This window comes from Caretta caretta, chromosome 3 (assembly GCF_965140235.1).
Source record: "Caretta caretta isolate rCarCar2 chromosome 3, rCarCar1.hap1, whole genome shotgun sequence".
Classification (NCBI taxonomy): Eukaryota; Metazoa; Chordata; order Testudines; family Cheloniidae; genus Caretta; species Caretta caretta.
Window position 1 is genome coordinate 163,656,302 of NC_134208.1, and position 18,074 is coordinate 163,674,375.

Consider the following 18,074-nt stretch of genomic DNA (forward strand, 5'->3'; position numbering starts at 1 on the left):
GGTTTGGGTCCATTTTTAATTAAAGGTATGAATATTAGTCTATGAACAGATCATGTAAAACAGTAATGGCTTGTCAAATCTGGCATCTGATGTCAAAAGGTTCTATTGTGCTTTGTTGTTTCTATAACTCCTTGAACTTTCACTTCTTGAACTGCATAGTTGAACTACACAGACTGTATAGTAAGTCCTCAGGAAAACTTGCTTCTAGAAATTTCACAAGATATACTTGTGACAGATATATCAATTTCCTGCAATATCTTGCGGAGATGTTACTGTATTAAGTTTATGTATGATTGCGGGCCAGGGACCGTATGTACTTCCATATGGAAGGGTAACCACAACCCCTCCAGGAACTAATAGTGCGGGGTGGTTAGGCAAATTCACTCAGGTTGAAACACCACCAGAGATCCACCACCACCTAGAGAGAGACTCACATATACTGGCTCAACTGAATTATCTGGGGACCAACAGACAAAGAAAGGACTTTTGTATAAATAACCTGAGTTTAGACTGACGTAGGACCTTCATTTTGATCCAGCAAACGGACAAGACTCCCTGTCCAAGGGGAGGGCCCCGATCTTGGCACTGACCAGAGCTATTGTGTAAATGGTGGGAGGGGGTGATCTGTGGTAAGCTTATTACCATGCATGTAGGTTATTTTATTGTTTTTAATATGTTTTTTCTATAGTTATTTTACCTTAAGAATAAATGTGCTTGCTTAGAAAGAGCCATGTGATATCTTAACAGTGGCAATTATAAATCCTAAAAGAGTCCCAAAGGTGTTTTTTCGGTGTAGAATAGTTATTAATCAATCCCTAGATTGCCCGTTCCTGGCCAGGACTTAGGGAGACCCTGTGTGGTGACACTAGATAGCAATGACTGTGATAGCTGTGTTAGTCTAGGAGCTAAAGAGCTAGAGAAAACTACAGGGTTTTGCTTGCATCCAGCAGCCTCAGTAAAGAATCCCCGTAATGTTCATTACAATTAGAGCTGGCAATAACAAAAACAAAAAAGCCTTTTCCCCTGTGAAAGAATTCAACTTTCTGGAGGAAATTCAAATAATGGAAAAATTCATCTGAAACTGAAATATTTTGGCCAAAAACTGAAATATTTTGATTTGGAAATGCTGTGCCCATGTCTTAAGTTCCCATTCTCACCTATAGGCCTAGTTGAACTAGTTGTTTAAGATGCACCATGATCTCGCTGTGACAGACTGACAATGTCCTGTAATATACTGAACAAAACTTATGGAATTAAAGTAAATATTTAGTGAGTTAAGTTAAACCTTATTGAATTAGGTTAAATACTTTTGGGGTTCATTGTATTACAGTGCAACTGGGTATGTGTTATTGTGACATTTTATGTACTTTCTCTAGTAGGGTGGGGAGATGCTAATGAACTTCCTCACTTGTCAGCCTTTGAAGCCCTGCCAGGGAGATAGACATGTACTGGTTCAAACTGGATTCTCCAAAGACCGACAAAGAAAAGACGAGATTAGACCAACTCGGGGCCTTCTTCCTGATCCAGCAAACGGACAAGGCCCCTGGTCCAGGAAGGGACCCGATCCTGAGGTCTCATAAGACTGTGTGCTTGTTCTGAGCTGAAGCTCTGTTGAACTTGTGACCACAAGGAAGCCCACAGGGTGGGGTGTTGAAAGACTGCTCTTGCCTGAGCCCATGTGAGAGCTGGAATGAACTCTGGTAAGGTTATAAGTTTGTGGGCAGGTTCTTTCATTTTTTAAAATACGTTTTCACTTTAATGCTTTCACCCTAAGAATAAAGTGGGCTCACTTAGAAAACTCTGTGTGGTAACTTAAATCTGTAGCAATCACTCTGTTATCAGTCTCTGAAGAGAAAGCAGGCAGGTCTTTTTAGGCTGACTGTCTAACAGCCATGGAGCTGGAAGCCTGAGGGTTAGGTGCCCTTGCTGAACCACTGAGGGGAAATACAGGGGTAGCGGCCCTGAACTGTGACACGACCCTGTTGGACAGGAGAAGTGGTGCATCGCAGGAGTCTGTGGCCTTGGTGTATTGTAGAAGATACAGTGTAACGGGGGAGCTCAGCCAAAGAGGATAATGGGGAGGTGAGGCAGCCCAACTAAAGCACCCGTGGCACACAGCAGCCACATTTACAAATAGAAATATTTCAACTTTGGGGCCTTCAATTTTCCAATGAAAAATTGAAATTTTCCATGGATTGTTTTTGCAAAAATATTCACTTAGTTGAAAACCCAAATTTCTGTTGAAACCCAGTTCTGGTGGACAATTTTTGACTTGTTCTAATTATAACCGAACTGGGGCACAACCAGAATTTTCATCAGGAGGGGACCCAGAGCTCTCCCTCCCCTGCTCTACCCCCAGATTCAAACTTTCTCCCTTTCCGTCTCCTCCTGCACTCAGCCCAATTCTCTCCCCCACTGCCTCTGCACTCTACCCCTGCATGCAGCTGTACACACACACTCCCCTCCCACTGCCTCACATGTGCCCCAAGCTCTTCCCCCAAATTTACCCCGCACCCAGCTCTGAGTTTTCCTTGCCCCACACCTAGCCCTGAGCTCATCCCCCCACACTCCCTTGCACCCTGCTCTGAGCTCTCACCCATCTCCGTGGCCTTCCCACCCCACACACCGCCCTGGGCTCTTACCCAAAGATGTGGTCAGGCTGAAGAGCATCATCCCCAGGAGATACCAGGCCGTTCTGGCTCCATCCAGACCTCCTTCTGCATCTCTTTGTCCCCAGGAAGCACCAACAGTCCAGATCCAATTCTCCTACCCCCCTCTCCTGGGCACTGGGGGTTCCTGGTGCCCCCTGCTTAGCTTCTCCCTGGGGACTAAGGGTGCCCAGTGTTCATGGGCACCAGAAGGACTACAAAGGAAGGGGGCCAAACAGGTGTACGGGGGTCACAATGCCACTCAAATTAGGCCCAGCCACCCCTCTATCCTGACAGAGGGGCAGCTGGGCAAAATTTGAAAAAGTGGCATTGCAGATCTGGCGCACAGGATTGCAGCGCCACTCAGATTTGGCCCAGTTGATCCCCCATCATGATGGAGGAGTAGCCGGGCCAAATTTCCAGCTCCAGTCAGGGGTTAAGGCAGGGGCCTGGATCCCCCTGACTCCACCCCTCAGTTGTGACCCTGCGATTGATTCAGTCTCTTCTCTCCTGTGAAAAATGCCGAAGAAATAAGAGGTACAAGAGCCACTCTGGTACATGGCCTGAACTTGCTGACCTCCCGAACACACTACAGAACCCATCTGTTTAAGCCTGCCTTGGCAAAGGGCTGAGGCTGCTGAGGGTGAGGTTTCTCTCCGGTGAGAAACGGCCGTGAGGTGAGTAGGTTAAGTCATATTGTGCTGACGACAGGAAGGAAAAGTGCTAACGCCGCTCTGAATGATTTATACTTTTTAACTCCGGTGTTATTGTGTTTTTTAATGTACGCCAAGGGCACCTAAAGCTTTGGAAATGTGCCTCTTGGGGTGGAGTTTCTTTTACACTGAAATCTAAATAAACTACATTGAAATTCCGGCGGGAAAACAGGAATATTTACAGCAGAGAAACCTACTGTATAAGATCATACATGTCTGATTCACAGTGTGTACTATGTGGTAGCCCAAGGAAATGCAACAATTGAATTATTTAAAAATGATTAAATTAGCACTTAATTAGATCTCACTTTTTATTTAACTCATTTTATTCTGTAGGTAGAAATATAATTTAATTGCAATAGACTGATCAGAATAAGAAATTAAACTCAAACAATTATTTAAATATAGCCCCAGAGTGCACTATAATTTAGGACTGTCTGATGTATTGGGCTTTTTTACAATATAACATTAAAACTAATGGGTAATTTGTAGGGTGCATACATATGAAACAAATTAATTCTAAGGCCCAATTTTTACTGTATATCATGAAACAGAATGCTGCATCTATATTCATATAACACCACTGAGCAACAGTACTTTGAAAACTAGACAAGAATTCCACTTAATCTTACATTATGTCTAAAATGAAATACACAAGGGGGTAATTGTTGTTGTTGTCATAAGTGTTTTAATCAGTATTGCATCTGGCAAAGACCTATGAAGGGCTTAGAACCCTTTCCTTATTCCAAACACAGAAGTCTGGGTTAATTTGGCCTACTTTCAACTTGCCACCTGGTATTTCTATTGACCTGCACTGTCCTCTAGTTTTGGCTGTTGTATTAAAAATATAGGAGGGGGAGCCAGTTTAAAATCTGGTTTTGTTCCACTGATTGCCTCACTCAGTCACAGCACTGTCAGGCCTTCTGTTACTCTTTGGACCCCTGAAAATTCATTAATTTCCATTTCAGGTGGATGGCCCCTTCCCTAAAAAGGGCTCCTACATAAGAACCTGATCCTTCAAGGGAATGAGCACCTGGTGACAAGTACTGAGTGCTTTCCATACTCACTGACCTCAATGGGAGATAAATGCGCTCAAACAGGATCAAGCCCTAATGGCCTGATTTTCAGAAGTGCTGAGCAATCTCATTTCCCACGAAAGTTAACTGAATGGCAGGAGTTCAGTGAGTTTGGAAGCCAGCCCATAAGATTTCAAGCGTTAATGAGCAAAAAATGAAAATAAACCAACCTAACCAAACCAAAAAATCTTAATATTTTGCCTAATTTCCTGTATTCTTATTATTTTCAGTTAAATGAACGTCAAAATAAAGTGTGTGTGCTTTTGAAGTACTAAATTAAAAAGTACACAGTCACAATTAGCCCTGTCCCAGTTTAGAGAGATGGGAAATTAAACTGGTGTAACAGAGGCATAGTGAAGTTTGGGTATAAAAAATAAAACACCCCCCCCCTCCACACACACACACACACACACACTATTTTCTTTTCTTCAGACTTCAGTGCCATATGGGATTATGGCTCCACAAAGGGCACACCAAGGTAAAGTCCATGTCATCCAGAAATGGGAGCAAGCAGTTTTCACAAAAAGACAAAAATAGCCGGTTACCTAAGAGCTGAGCAGCTCAGCTGTTTGTTTTTTGCAAAAAGAGGAAAGGGAGCAAATATAGACTGATCTGGCTTCTGGTCTGTCTCCATTCTTGATCCTACAGTCTTTCTTTTATATATGATATGAAATTCATTTTCCTGGCAAATGAGAACACCATGGAAGGTTTTTGTCATCGACAAGGGTCGAGGTCAGGCTAGAATGAATAATTTAATGAGACTTCTTCATCTCTAAATTCTACCACTTCGTGAAATTCTGTGAGGAGCTGTTGGATTCATTTTGTAGCATCTCAGTGGCCAGCTTCTGAAATATGGTGTGAAAATCTGTATAGGGAAAATACTATATTGTTATCAAAAAGAAAAGGAGTACTTGCGGCACCCTAGAGACTAACCAGTTTATTTGAGCATAAGCTTTGGTGAGCTATAGCTCACTTCATCGGAATGCATCCGATGAAGTGAGCTGTAGCTCACGAAAGCTTATGCTCAAATAAATTGGTTAGTCTCTAAGGTGCCACAAGTACTCCTTTTCTTTTTGCGAATACAGACTAACACGACTGCTACTCTGAAACCTATATTGTTATCATTATTTGTTTGTTTAGTGCTAAAAATGTGTACAAGGCATAAAACATAAAGACAGCCCTTGCCCCAACAGGCTTAGAGTCAGATCCATGCACATGTACCATCATACCAGTGTAAAATTACATTGACATCAGTAGGTCTCCTCATAGGTGCAGGGATCCCTCCATGCTGAGCATTTGTAGGTTCAGGGTCTGAAAGACAGACACAGAGATGACATGAAGGCCTTGAAAATGCAGAGGAGGGAAGAACTTGAGGTCTGTTTTTTTAAAAAACGTACTTGTTTTAAACTCACTTCTGTGGGCAGCATGGGCAGTGAGTCTGAGGAAGGATTTGCACAAGGGGAGTCTGGTTTCTGTGTTCTCCTGGCCGTGCACAGGAGGGAAACTGACTTGAAGTGAAGAAAATTGGGGTAATCCTCACAACCATAGTTCAGCTTCTGGTTGGGCTTCACTTAATCCATGTAATCTGAGGCTCTTTAAAGAGCTTCCCAGGATGAGCCCTGTTTGAAATACAAAGGGTAGGTGGTTTTAAAAGGGCAAAAACTGTTTATCTTTATTAACTGTAAATTACTGAAGCCCTGAATTATGGACATTAATAGAACAAAACTACAACACTCATAGTACCACTGTAAAAGAAACATTCCAGAAAAGTGGGGAAACTCTTGAGAAAAAATAATGAATATAGATAACTTAAACCCCTTCCCCCACTGCCATTAGCAATACCAGAAGAATGAAAATCTTATTTGCATCCTGTCTGATAGATCAAAAGATCAAGCTAATTAAGTAGCTGTTATTGTTAGGAATGCCTTTTAGAAATGAAACATTAAATTGTATTTAGCACTCAACACCTACACACCAAAATACATAACCCAGATGAGCTAATCTTTAAGACTGGAGTAGAAATGAGCTAATGTTGTTAGGGGATTGTATGCACAATATGGCAAGAGATCAATAAGGATGGAGAAAAAAAACCCACCCCAAACTACTCAGCTGCTAGCAATAAAGAAGCACCAAGTTGCAAAATGCATTAACTATTTCTTTGACTTGTTTCTATTCTATATTCAGTTCAGTTTTATAATGCAGGCTCGCACCTTGGTTCCAGTGCTGCAGCATGTTCATTGCGACAGTATGTTCCTCTGCAATTCAGAGCTGCTGTGTAAAATGTAGTAAAAACATGTTCCCTCTGCAGAATGATAGAAGGACATTTGTAATGCTGGACAGTATGGAAGCTGAACTGACAACATGTTATATGACTTTTTTTAAAAAATCCCAAAACCTAATTTTAGTTTTAAAAGCATGAAGCTGGCCTCAGAAGCCAAGCAACTGAATTTGTGAGCTGTTAAATGTCAGAGCTGACCTCTGGGAGTTTGAGGAGGGATGATGTGGTGAAGGGCAGGCTTCAGGTCATGTTTTATACAAAAAGTTTAATTGTTCTGGCTAGGAAGCAAAAGTGACTCATTTACTTGAAGTGGGTCCCTATCTCCCAATGCAGATTTTGAATGGGGGAGGATATGGCTAGCAATAATATCTTTAAAAGAATTGGACTGGTTTACTTCAGTATTTTAACTACTTCCATACAGATTCATTTGTTTTGGACACATAATTTGATAGTGGTCCAATGATAGCAAAACACAGTGCCTTTGTCACCCTTTTTGAACCCAAACAAGTCTTTTCACTGTGTTTAAAGCAGGGAGCTTTTTTGCCAAAGAAAATTGTATGCTATTGGGCCTTTTCTTAGCCTTTTATTGAAGAATGTTAATTAGTTTATAGCTATATGGACTGTAAAGTCATCATGACACCAAGTTTGTGGTATAGTATTTTCCAGTTGCATTTTCTTTATTGTCTCAGAAACTTCCAAGTCTAGATTAAGCATCTGCATTTTGAATGTGGCTAAAGATGAGTAATATGAAAATAAATAAATAATCCTTCACTCTTTGCATACCAAGTACAAAACTAAAATAGTGTGGGGATTTTTCGTTTCAACTCAACTTGGCTATGACCTGTTCCACATGCCTTAACTTGCCAAGTTTTTGCCACCTGCTCAGTCTTGGAGTTCCCACTGCCATTACTAATCCACTAGTCCCCCCTCACTCCACTTTAAAATGAAGAGCCACTGACTTGTCCTGCCTGTGAGCGACCATCTTAGCAGAGTTCAGGAGCTGCAGGATTGGGAGGAGCAGCACACCAATCACAAAGATGGGGGATTTTTAAATGATAATAATGCTTTAGATTAACCACAGTTTAACCACTACTCTAGTGGAAGTCAACAGCAAATCCAACACTGACTTTGTTGGTGCTGGATGAGACTCATATAGTGCCTGTCTCCTGTGAATCTCAACACACTTTATAAACATGAATTAATTAGGCCTCAAAACAATCTCTGTAAGGTAGATAAAATCCATTTTACTGACAGGTAAATTGAGGCACCAGGAGGTTAAACAACTTGTCTAAAAGTACATATCTAACAACAGAACCTTGGAGCTCTAGCCCATTCTCCAAGCCTAACCAGCACTCCACTCTGAGGTTCAAATGCTATGAAATGTGGAGACGAAAAACGAGAAGAGGGATTTGTAGGGTGAAAGTATGAATGAAAGAAAGAGCATGGGATGGTAAAAGCAGCAAATGGACCTGGAAAGTAGTAAAGATGGGGCCAGAACGCAAAGAAAAATAGGGCATGTACAAACTAAAAGGGAAGAAAGTAGAAATTTTTCAAAATTTTTTTGTGACATTTTTCTTTGACGAATAACCCCCCCCCCCCCCAAAAAAATGCAGACAAATTATTTTGCTGGAAGTTTTTAGCTCTCTTATATAGAGCTGGTCAAATTTAAGAAATACATTTAAAAAATAAAAAAAATTGCACAATTTGTTACTGGCTTTTTGACCACAGTGTATGGAAGAAACTCCTGAGTTTTTGGTAGCTCTTGGCACCACAAAATGTGAACACAGAGCACAATCTAAGAATAATATATGTACAGCATATGCCCAGTATGTCCCTTGTCCTGTACCATTGAAGGCAATGGAAATGTTGTCATTGACTTCCATGGGAGCAAGAACAAGCCCTAAGAGCTTGATTTTTCAACCACTCCATACACAGTACTCCCACTGACTTTTTAATACATGCAACAGTGGCAATGTTTAGAGTTGGTTACACAATGGGTGGGGTTTTCAGGGAAATTTCTGACTTTTTGGAGAAAAATTGAAAGCCAAAGATGTTCATCCAAAACCCACAATATTTCAGACAAAAACTTCTGCGTTAAAACCAAGAATTTAAATTTAGAAATGACACCACAGTACCTTATCAGAGTTACACTTCTGTTTTCTTGCACCCCCATTCCCTGATAGGCACTGAGTTCTCTGACCAAACTACATCTCCCATGATACATCATTGTCTCCCCGCTTGCTAAGCCATCACAGAGCATTATGGGAGTCCTTGGCCATACTGCCTCATGGGAAATGTAGACCATCCTGGGAACCTGGCCCATAGAGGAAATTGATGGCATGAGGTACCAAAACTGCATCTCCCAGAAGGCACTGCAGCAGGGGTTTTCAGTTTGAGGTTTTGGCTGAATTTTTTTCATTTTGTCTGACACTTTCCAGGGGGAAAAAATCATTTTACTGAAAGCCCAATTTTTCATCAAAAACAAATTTGATGCATTTTTTTGACCAGACCTTGTAAAGACCCCTGCTTTCCTCTGCTCGATTTTTGCTATACTTTTAAAGTACGTAAGAAAAGAGGCCTTAATTTGGGTTCCCCAGATGGACTACATCTCCCATGAAGCAGTATGCACAGTAACAGTAAAGCACTATGATTGCTCAGCAAGAATGAGAAAATATAAATAAGACATATGTATGCAAATTAAAAATGGACCCAAGCAGCAAAATTTGCAGCCATAATCATATTTGCCAGCCCATTATAGAGATAAGTGGGGGCCAGTCATAAAGATTTGGTCTGGTTTCCCCAATGTCAGGTGTGCATTAAAGCATGTTGTTGGTGTGAGCCCAAGTGTAGTATAAATGTTTTCATACACCATACCATGCACCTGTACCAAAAAAAACTGAGTTATCAACTGAAAGGGCATCTGTTAAAAAAGAATACACTATAAAGAAAAAGACACATCTGAGTACATCTTGTCTTATCTCTCTATCTGGCGAGTTCTGTTTGTGCCTGAAAACAGTTTCACTTTGCTGGAGTTTGTTCCCATGAATAGCTTCTTTGATTTCAGTTAGAGCAGGATGCTCAATAAAAATCTGGATCCAAAGCCTTGATCTGGTTTGCAACCTATCATTATAATGGACTGACTCCAAATACTGAATCTGAATAGCTCACAGTTTGAGAAAGTTCAGAATCTGAGCTGGAGTTCACTCGCATGAAGAGAGAGAGGGTGGTTGCGCAGTTAGAACATGTCCCTAGTCTCTGTTTCCCAGAAGCTGGGAATGAGCAACAGCGGATGGATCACTTGATGATTACCTGTTCTGTTCATTCCTTCCAGGCACCTGGCACTGGCCACTTTCAGAAGACAGGATACTGGGCTAGATGGACCTTTGGTCTGACCCAGTAGGGCCATTCTTATGTTCTTATTAATCTGGGCTGTAGGAGACATGGGTTCAATTCCTGTTCTGCCACAACTATCCTGCATGAACCTGGTCAAGTCACTTAGATTCTCTGTACCTCAGTTCCCCCTCTAAAATAATACTATCCTACTGCATAAGGGTGTTGTGAGGCTAAAGGGGGGACATATAAATTCCTTTATAAAATAATTAGGGATTAGTTAGATCTGAAGGTTCAGTTCAGGCCATCACTAATTTTAATCTACAATCCCCTCCAAATTTTGCTTTAAATGCTGTATTCTCACCCCAAACCTAAAAGTGAAACTCAGTCAAAACCATGTACTTTCATTTAGTTCATATCAAATCATGTGAAACCATAAATCTTCCCAGGTTTGTTCAATAGATTTTATGAACCTAAATCAACCTTTTGATGTACCCAGTCTGAGACTTGTGAATGGAAGAAAATATGAAAACAAGTGAGTTTCCCATTGTTCCAAATTGCATTGTGAACACTTTTCTTGGACTTAGCTGACTCAACACCTCTGAAAAGTGGAGACTGAAATTCTAACCCAGATCCAAAATTCACAACTAGTCCCTATTGCCCTGACATGCTGGATTCAAACACCCAGAAACTTTGGAAGCCTCAAAATCAAGAACTGTCAGAGCTGTTCCCTTTCCATTTATTATGTTTTTGACAATATCTGTTAGGATTTTTCACAAGATATTTTTTAACTTTGCTTGTGGCTGCGTATCATTATTTCTCATTCACAACTGGATTCCACATTATTCCCTCCTGACAGGGTTTTATGAACATTTCCTTATGTATAAAAAGCACAAGCCGTAAGAGACCCAATTACATAAGCAAGAATGAATGTGTGCTCTGATATGAGAGAAGCAGGTTGCATTATCTTGATTGCATTTCTTCTGAAGGCGGCACTTGTCTTCCCGACCTCCATCTGCCATTCAAAATCTGCCTGTGAAAAAAAGAATCCCAGAAAAGCCAAATACTGAACTTAGAATATGTCCATACTGCAATCACCAGATGTGATTGTAGCTTGTGAAGACATCCCCCAGCTAGCTTTAATGTAGGTAGTTCAGGCACCAAAGCGGTGATGCCGCAGCAGCCTGAGGTTCTGCATGCCAAAAGAATACTAGCCCAAGTAAGTATTCGGTGTTCTGGGCTGGCTTCTACAGCCCACACTGAAGCCTGCACTGCCACAGCTTCGCTGCTCCGGTACCCAGGCCCACTAGATCAAAGCTAGTTCATATATGTCAACATGAGCTGCAGTCACGCTCTGTGATGGCAGTGTAGCCATACCCTTGGACAGTTAAATGCTAGCCCTGAGCTTTGAATGCATACAACTAGTCTAAAGCATTAAGTGTTAGCAGCCGATGTTATGAAATGTGGTAAGAAAATGTGCTAATCATAGTGCTAAAGTGCTTGTCCATTACCATCCATGGACATGGTTTCTGGGCTCCTGAACTGAACAAGAAATACAGGATATTTTTGCCCTTCCTTCTTAAGGGTATCATGTTGTGTGTTTGCTTCTGTGGATGCCTGCCAGCATCCTGAAAAGGGAGACAGCCCTCACATTAATCTCCTCGCAATGGTTGTTTCATGGATTTGTTTGCTCAAGGCTTGTTAAAACTCCTAGTAAAGATACGCTCTCCAAACGTAACTCTACAGGAGAGTGCAGGGGGCTGAGATGATGGATTTACTTGCTCAAGGGGGTGATAAAGTCAGAAGAGTTTAATGATATCTGATGATGAACCTCAATAGGTTCAGTGTTTTGTCCAGGTGAGTACTTAAAAGCTTGGATACTTATTTGGATCTCTTGGCACTGCAAGGTAGAAAGCTCATGGGAACAATCTCTATCCTGAGATTTCTTGTACATCCTGTTTCTCCTCCAGCCAAAAATGAAAGGTGAATGGACTTTCTTGCATTATTTGAGCACTGCCACTACCAGCCTGAATGCAGATATGCACAGGAAAATGAAAAATAATGGGTTAAATTCACCATGGATTACTCAGGCTTCTACTGGCACAGGCAAGGGTGCAGGGCCCTGGATGGAGGATAGCCCAAGTGATGGAGGTTGTGGAGCACAAGGCAACAACTTCCCTCTTCATTGGAGAACCTGTAAGGAATCAGTGCAGCCCATACACTGGGGGCCCCACTGGCCAAGATGTGGATGATGCACTTTTTCAATCAGCACATCTTTCCTGCACCCTTCACCAGCAGGATTTCTATGGAGCCCTGAGCAGAAACTAGAGCTGCTCCCATCTCGTGAAATCTCCAAGGAAAGGCAGCGGTGTAAACACCATGGTGGCAGCAAGCCTATATAGCTTACTAGGGCCAAGACAGCATCAGGATTTTTTTTTTCTGTAGCTCAAAAGAGATTCGGGTTGAATTTGCGGTAAAGGCTCTGTTCATTCCTTATTTGAGACCAATGCATTCAACCAGCTTTGGATTTCACATGGCTATTATGAAATTAGTGTCCTGGGTAGCTTTTGTATGAGGTTGCCCTGTTCAATTTGCTTTTATAATCTAATAAAAGACCAGCAAGCACGACTTACATAAGTATACAGAATTTAGAATGGGCTTTTCAAACTATTCAGTAAGCATTTAATATGCCAGAACAGGAAGCATGATTTTATAGAAACTCAACATTGTACCTTGTAATGTGACTTATGCTCATCACTGGTTATTGAATTTATGTTGCTGTGGACAGGGCACTGAGAATGTCTGTCCTTCCACTGCCTTTCACAATATTGTTATTTATGAGAATGTTGTGAACTATCTAAAGCCTGGTTTATATGAAGTGTTTGGAAAGGCATTTGCAATAACGAATGTGTAGTTGGGGAACGTGGAATTTTATCAAGTAACACAGGAGCAGATACTGTAGGGCAAAGAATTAGGAACAAATGAAAACATCTGACGCCCCGTGTTATTTTAATTCTAAGGAAAGTAGCTCATACTGTGCATGTGAGTTTCATTTTTAAACTCTTCCCCCTCCAGTGCAGATGGACAAAAACTTAACATGTTGTTCTTTTTATTTTTTTTCCATGGAAGCGAAGAGCTAATATTTTAGGAAGAGATTTTACAAATGCAATTACAGCAACACACTGTAGTTTAGTTTGCACATGGGTAAACACATGCTTTCACACCAAGGGAAAAGTTTAGCTTGGCACCTGGGACTGAAAAGCGTGACTCCAATCTCACTTTAAAGCCAAACCTGCAGAAACTCAAGCCATTTCCAAAAATAACATCAGAATTAGAGACTTGAACCTCCTCAGACTGGTCATGCTGAGAATGATGATCCTGGGGACCAACAAAGCTACTGAGTCCCCTACGGAGACTTTGTGCATGCTGATTTTGTGTTCCAGCCATGCAGAATGAACCATATTTCAGCAACTGAATACAAGAGTAAATGAAATAAATTCAGTTCCTAGGGTTTTTTGTTTGTTGTAAGTATGGACTTGCGTTTTTACTTGCAGTATCATGGCAAGCCTAGTAGAGCAATCAAGGTCCTATAGTAGGTGACACATTGTCAGGGGGAGGTTGATTACCATGGGCTCAGCTGCAGGTTTCCTACAAGCCCTGAGTATCTATCGACATCTATCTTAGGTACTAATATGGCCCCCATTGCTATGGTGTCTGACTGTCTCACAATGCTTAATACATTTAGCCTCACAACATGCCTGTATTATCCTCTCTTTACAGATTGGAAATTAAAGGACAGAGAAGCTTAGTGACTTGCCCAATATCACACAGAAATTCTGGTGGAGCAAAGACTTGAACTCAGATTCCCTAGATTGTAGAGTAAGCCCCTAACCACTGAACCAAGTTTACTCTACACGTAGTTGCACTTCCCCAGGTACAGATTTGTCATGTTCTGGGGTGCAATCCGGACCAGGGAGGGGTTGTGTCACTGCCTGCCCTGTAACCCTGGGTGCCTCACAATGCTTTGCTGCTGTAGCTCCTAACCTGGGCTGCTCACCTACCATCATGCAGGTCAGACCCTGAGTGTCTGTGGATAGCTGCAGCCCTGGTCCAACAGCTCTGACCCCAGCAGCCTGCCAGCAGCACACAGTCACTGGTTTCTACCAGCCTTGGTTACAAGTAACCAGATGACCCCAACAAACTCCCATCCCGAATTTTCCCCAAACTGTGTACCCTGAAGTGTCCAACCATCTCCTGGATGGCTCAGAGAAATAATAAAGTGTATTGCTCCTGTATAGAGACAAAAACCACATCACAGCTTATTAACTTAACAAGGGTGAAACTTCCTTTTATTTAAACACCACTGAGTAGGTTTATAGTAAAAATAAAAAAAATATTTAACAATAGGTCTTAGGTTAAGGGATTCTAAGTAAAAGAAATACAATTAGAAAGGGTTACAAGCAAATAAAAGTGAAAGCACACATCTTAAGGCCTAAAACTTAATCTAGCAAGATATAGGCATTGTTCAAAATGGTGTCTCTCACCAGTCATTCTTTTTCCCAGCCATAGCTAACTTTCCCTCAGTCAGGACCTTCCACAAAAGTATAAGGTGCTAGCTTCCCTTGTCTTCTTAGGTGAAAGATCTTTGCCTAAGCAGGTGAACACTTATATTTAGTTCCAGAGACTTCAACCCCCACCTTGGTTGGAGGACCCATCTTTCTCAGCTTACAAGAGCTCCGGCCTCATGTGTCTGTCTAGTGATGGATGCCAAAGATAGCTTCTATCCTTGCTTATATCTTTCAAAGTTCAGTTAACTTGTTTCAAGAAGCAGGATGGCCTCATGCTGTTCTTCCCTTCTTGTGGACCTCCCACCTGCTTGCTGATTTTTATGTAAATGGGGCTTCCATTGTTTTTGGACACCTTGTCTAAACTCACTGGAGACAGATATTTAAAGCATGTCTACACTACCAAATTAGGTCAACCTAAATACATCGGCATACAGCCGCTGCAGTAATTAAATTGTTTTTGCATGTCCACACTCCTTATATTGGCAGTGTGAGTCCTCACCTGGGATGCTTGTACCAGTAACAGTCAATATAAGCCACAAAGTGTCTACACTGACACTGTGTCGACCTAACTACATCAACTTTGACTCTACATCTGTTATAGAGGTGGAGTTATTAAATCAGTGCAAGCAACATTTTAGTGTAGACACTTCCATAGTTAGGTCAACGTAAACGGCCTTGTTTGACCTAACTCTGTAGCGTAGATCAGGCCATAGTTGTGACATTCTCTCCTGTCTGGGCAGACTGTAAAGCCTAGTATCAATGAGTAGCCTTATATACTGTTAATACATACATTTCACAATGCTATTAATCACCAGTGGGTCATTAACTTTCAAAAAAGACTTCACTCTATACACTTTTACAATACAGTAATGTAGTATACAATCCGTTGTTTATTGCTTGAGGTTCAGCCCCCTGTCTCTATAGACCAGAAAACCTTTGAAATGGATTCTTCTGAAAAGTAAAACCCAGACAAAGCTTCTCTCTCCTGCTGGGCATGGACGCCATGCTGTCTTCTCCCCCACTTGTTAGTATGAGGTTTGCCTCCACCTGTTGTTAGCTTGTTGGGTCTGTTTATTGCTAATATGTAAATTGACGTAAATACACATTCCTTTGTTTAGGATAGACCTATTTAACAACTCTCCCTGATGTACCTGGTTTACACACATTTTAGTTATAATTCCAGGATGTATTAATAACTCTTAATACCCATTGTGTGCATATATCACACAAGAATATTAATGAGCAGGGAGTTATTAGTCTTCATATGATGCAAGGTGTATTCTGTACAAAAAGTATTACAATGGTGTGTAGGGTGTGAATACATGGGTGCTTAGTGTCACAGGAATGTGATACACAGAGTCACTGTCTGGTTCCTCCCTTTGCTGCAGTGGAGGGAAGTAGTCTGTATCAGCCCTGTATTTGGTGCAGATTACTTCCCCTGGTGCATGGGGAGCTGAGGGGAAGGAGGGGAGCCACAGCTACTTCCACTCCCTGTCCAAATGTTTGATGCAAGTAGCCCACACGAGGAAGGAAGGAAGGAAGCTCTTTTTTGTCCCCTTACTCCCCTGTTCAGGACCATAGCCAGTCACAAACTGGCCCTCAGTGGTTAGATACTTCCTATCCTTTATGTGGCATCACAGAGGAGGAGAGGAAGTCAGTATCACTCCTTGTGTATCCCTATAAAGGCCAGCTACATTTGCAGTCCTAGCATACACAGAAGCCAAGGAGCTACTCCCCAGATGCCTCCCCCTAGGAGCAACTGGACAGGTAGAGGCAGGAACAAGACAGACCCTTGAATCCATGCCCCATGTGCCAGCCAGCTGGACACACGGGGGAGGATGCTTCACTCCTGACAGGGGTATTGCAAATTAGCCCACATCCCATACACAACTGGGGAGCCACCTCTTACTGTGGGCTGTATGCCCACAGCAAAGCCTTGCCCATCATTATTTAACATTTAGTATATTTATCTGGTGGCACAATACGTTTTGATTTTCCCATGTATAGAGATTCTGCTAGGAGAAACAACATAATTCATACTAACTATTACAGATCCTGAGCAGCATAATAAACCAGAGTGATTGATAATATGCATACACCCCTGTGCCTTATTATTCAGCTCTGCATAAAAATGTTTACGGTCTGTTAAGAAGGATGTCCTGACAACCAGAATCAGTGTTTATGAAACTCAAGACCCTGTCCAAGAGCCTCCTAATACAAATTTTCCTCATCAGAGGACTGGTCCCTATAGTTCACCTCTAGGCATTTTCCATCTCAATAGACATTCTGTTTTGCACGTTTCGGTAGCTATTTAAGCTACTTCATAGGAGGGGCAAAAAATAGACCAGAAGGCCTTTCCTAAGGCCAAACCCTGAAGCCCTGACACAGGTGAGTTTTGTCTGCATGAGGACTGACAGTATGCTTGTTTTCCGCATTCTTTCAATACTCCTCTTTATGCTTGGCATTGTTAAGTGGCCCTATACACATCACTTGCTGTTTCCCAAAGCTTGGGCCCACAGCATGAAAAGTAATGACTGTGTGCTAATTATAGGCAAAAAATATGTAACTATTGTGGCTGCACAGAATCCCTATGCTGCAAGTAACATGCCCAGTGTACCGTGTCTCGGGGCAAGGACTGTAAGCCCTTCAGCAGCTAAGCCTTGTAGGCATTAGCTCTAGTGGATCCCAATAACCACTCAGACACATGGCTAAGGGAAAGGTTATTTTAATAGTGCTGGCAGGAAAGGGAAAAGTTGCCAATATCCTAGGTATAGAGGCTTAAGAGTTACAGTTCAAGTGAATAATGGCGGTTCTTATCTAGGTCCCTAGGACAGTCCAACTGAGAGTCAGGACAATTCAGTCCTTGTGCCTGGGTGCCCTTTCCAGTTAGTCTCTATTCAAGCAAATAGGAGCTTGCAGGTTTCCAGGCCAGGCTCAGCTAGAGTCTCTCATAGGGCGTAGGGTTGCCAACCCTCCAGAATTGCGCTACAGTCTCCAGGAATTTAAGATTAATATTTAATTAAAGATTATGTCATGTGAGGAAACCTCCAGGAAAGCATCCAACCAAAACTGACAACCCTACATAGGGGCCCCACTGCACTGGCTCCCTGCACAGCTGCTGTTGCTACCCCAAAGTCCCACACAGATCTGCACCCAGTTGTGATGTCTGGCACTCACAGTCTGTTCCACGAGCGACTCTGTCCAAAGTTCCTGGGGGCTTCTCTCCAGCTCCCTGCTGCCAAGCATCTCTCACTCACAGAGAGCCCAGCCACATCCTGGTTCAAGGAAAGGGAAGTGTAGTGGCGAGGACATGGCTGATGGGAGATGTAGTCTGCTGCTTTGCAGATCCATCACAATTGTTTACACTGCTCCAATATCTTACAGTGTTACTGAATGCACCACTGAATCCAATAAGACCTCTCACATACTTAAAGCTACTTAAATACCTTGCTGGGCCTAAG

The 18,074-nt window shown here is 42.1% G+C and overlaps 1 long non-coding RNA gene across 2 annotated transcripts; it reads right to left on the reverse strand.

The window, feature by feature from the left end:
- Positions 1 to 5,483: 5,483 nt before the first annotated feature.
- LOC142071443 (uncharacterized) lies at positions 5,484 to 17,864 on the reverse strand. 2 transcript variants are annotated; one of them, XR_012667471.1, is made up of 3 exons: positions 17,791 to 17,864; positions 5,835 to 6,056; positions 5,484 to 5,748 (listed from the first exon to the last, which is right to left on the reverse strand). It is a non-coding gene; the product is annotated as an uncharacterized LOC142071443 (long non-coding RNA). The 2 variants fall into 2 exon arrangements; XR_012667472.1 differs by lacking the exon at positions 17,791 to 17,864 and adding an exon at positions 6,648 to 6,713.
- Positions 17,865 to 18,074: the final 210 nt, after the last annotated feature.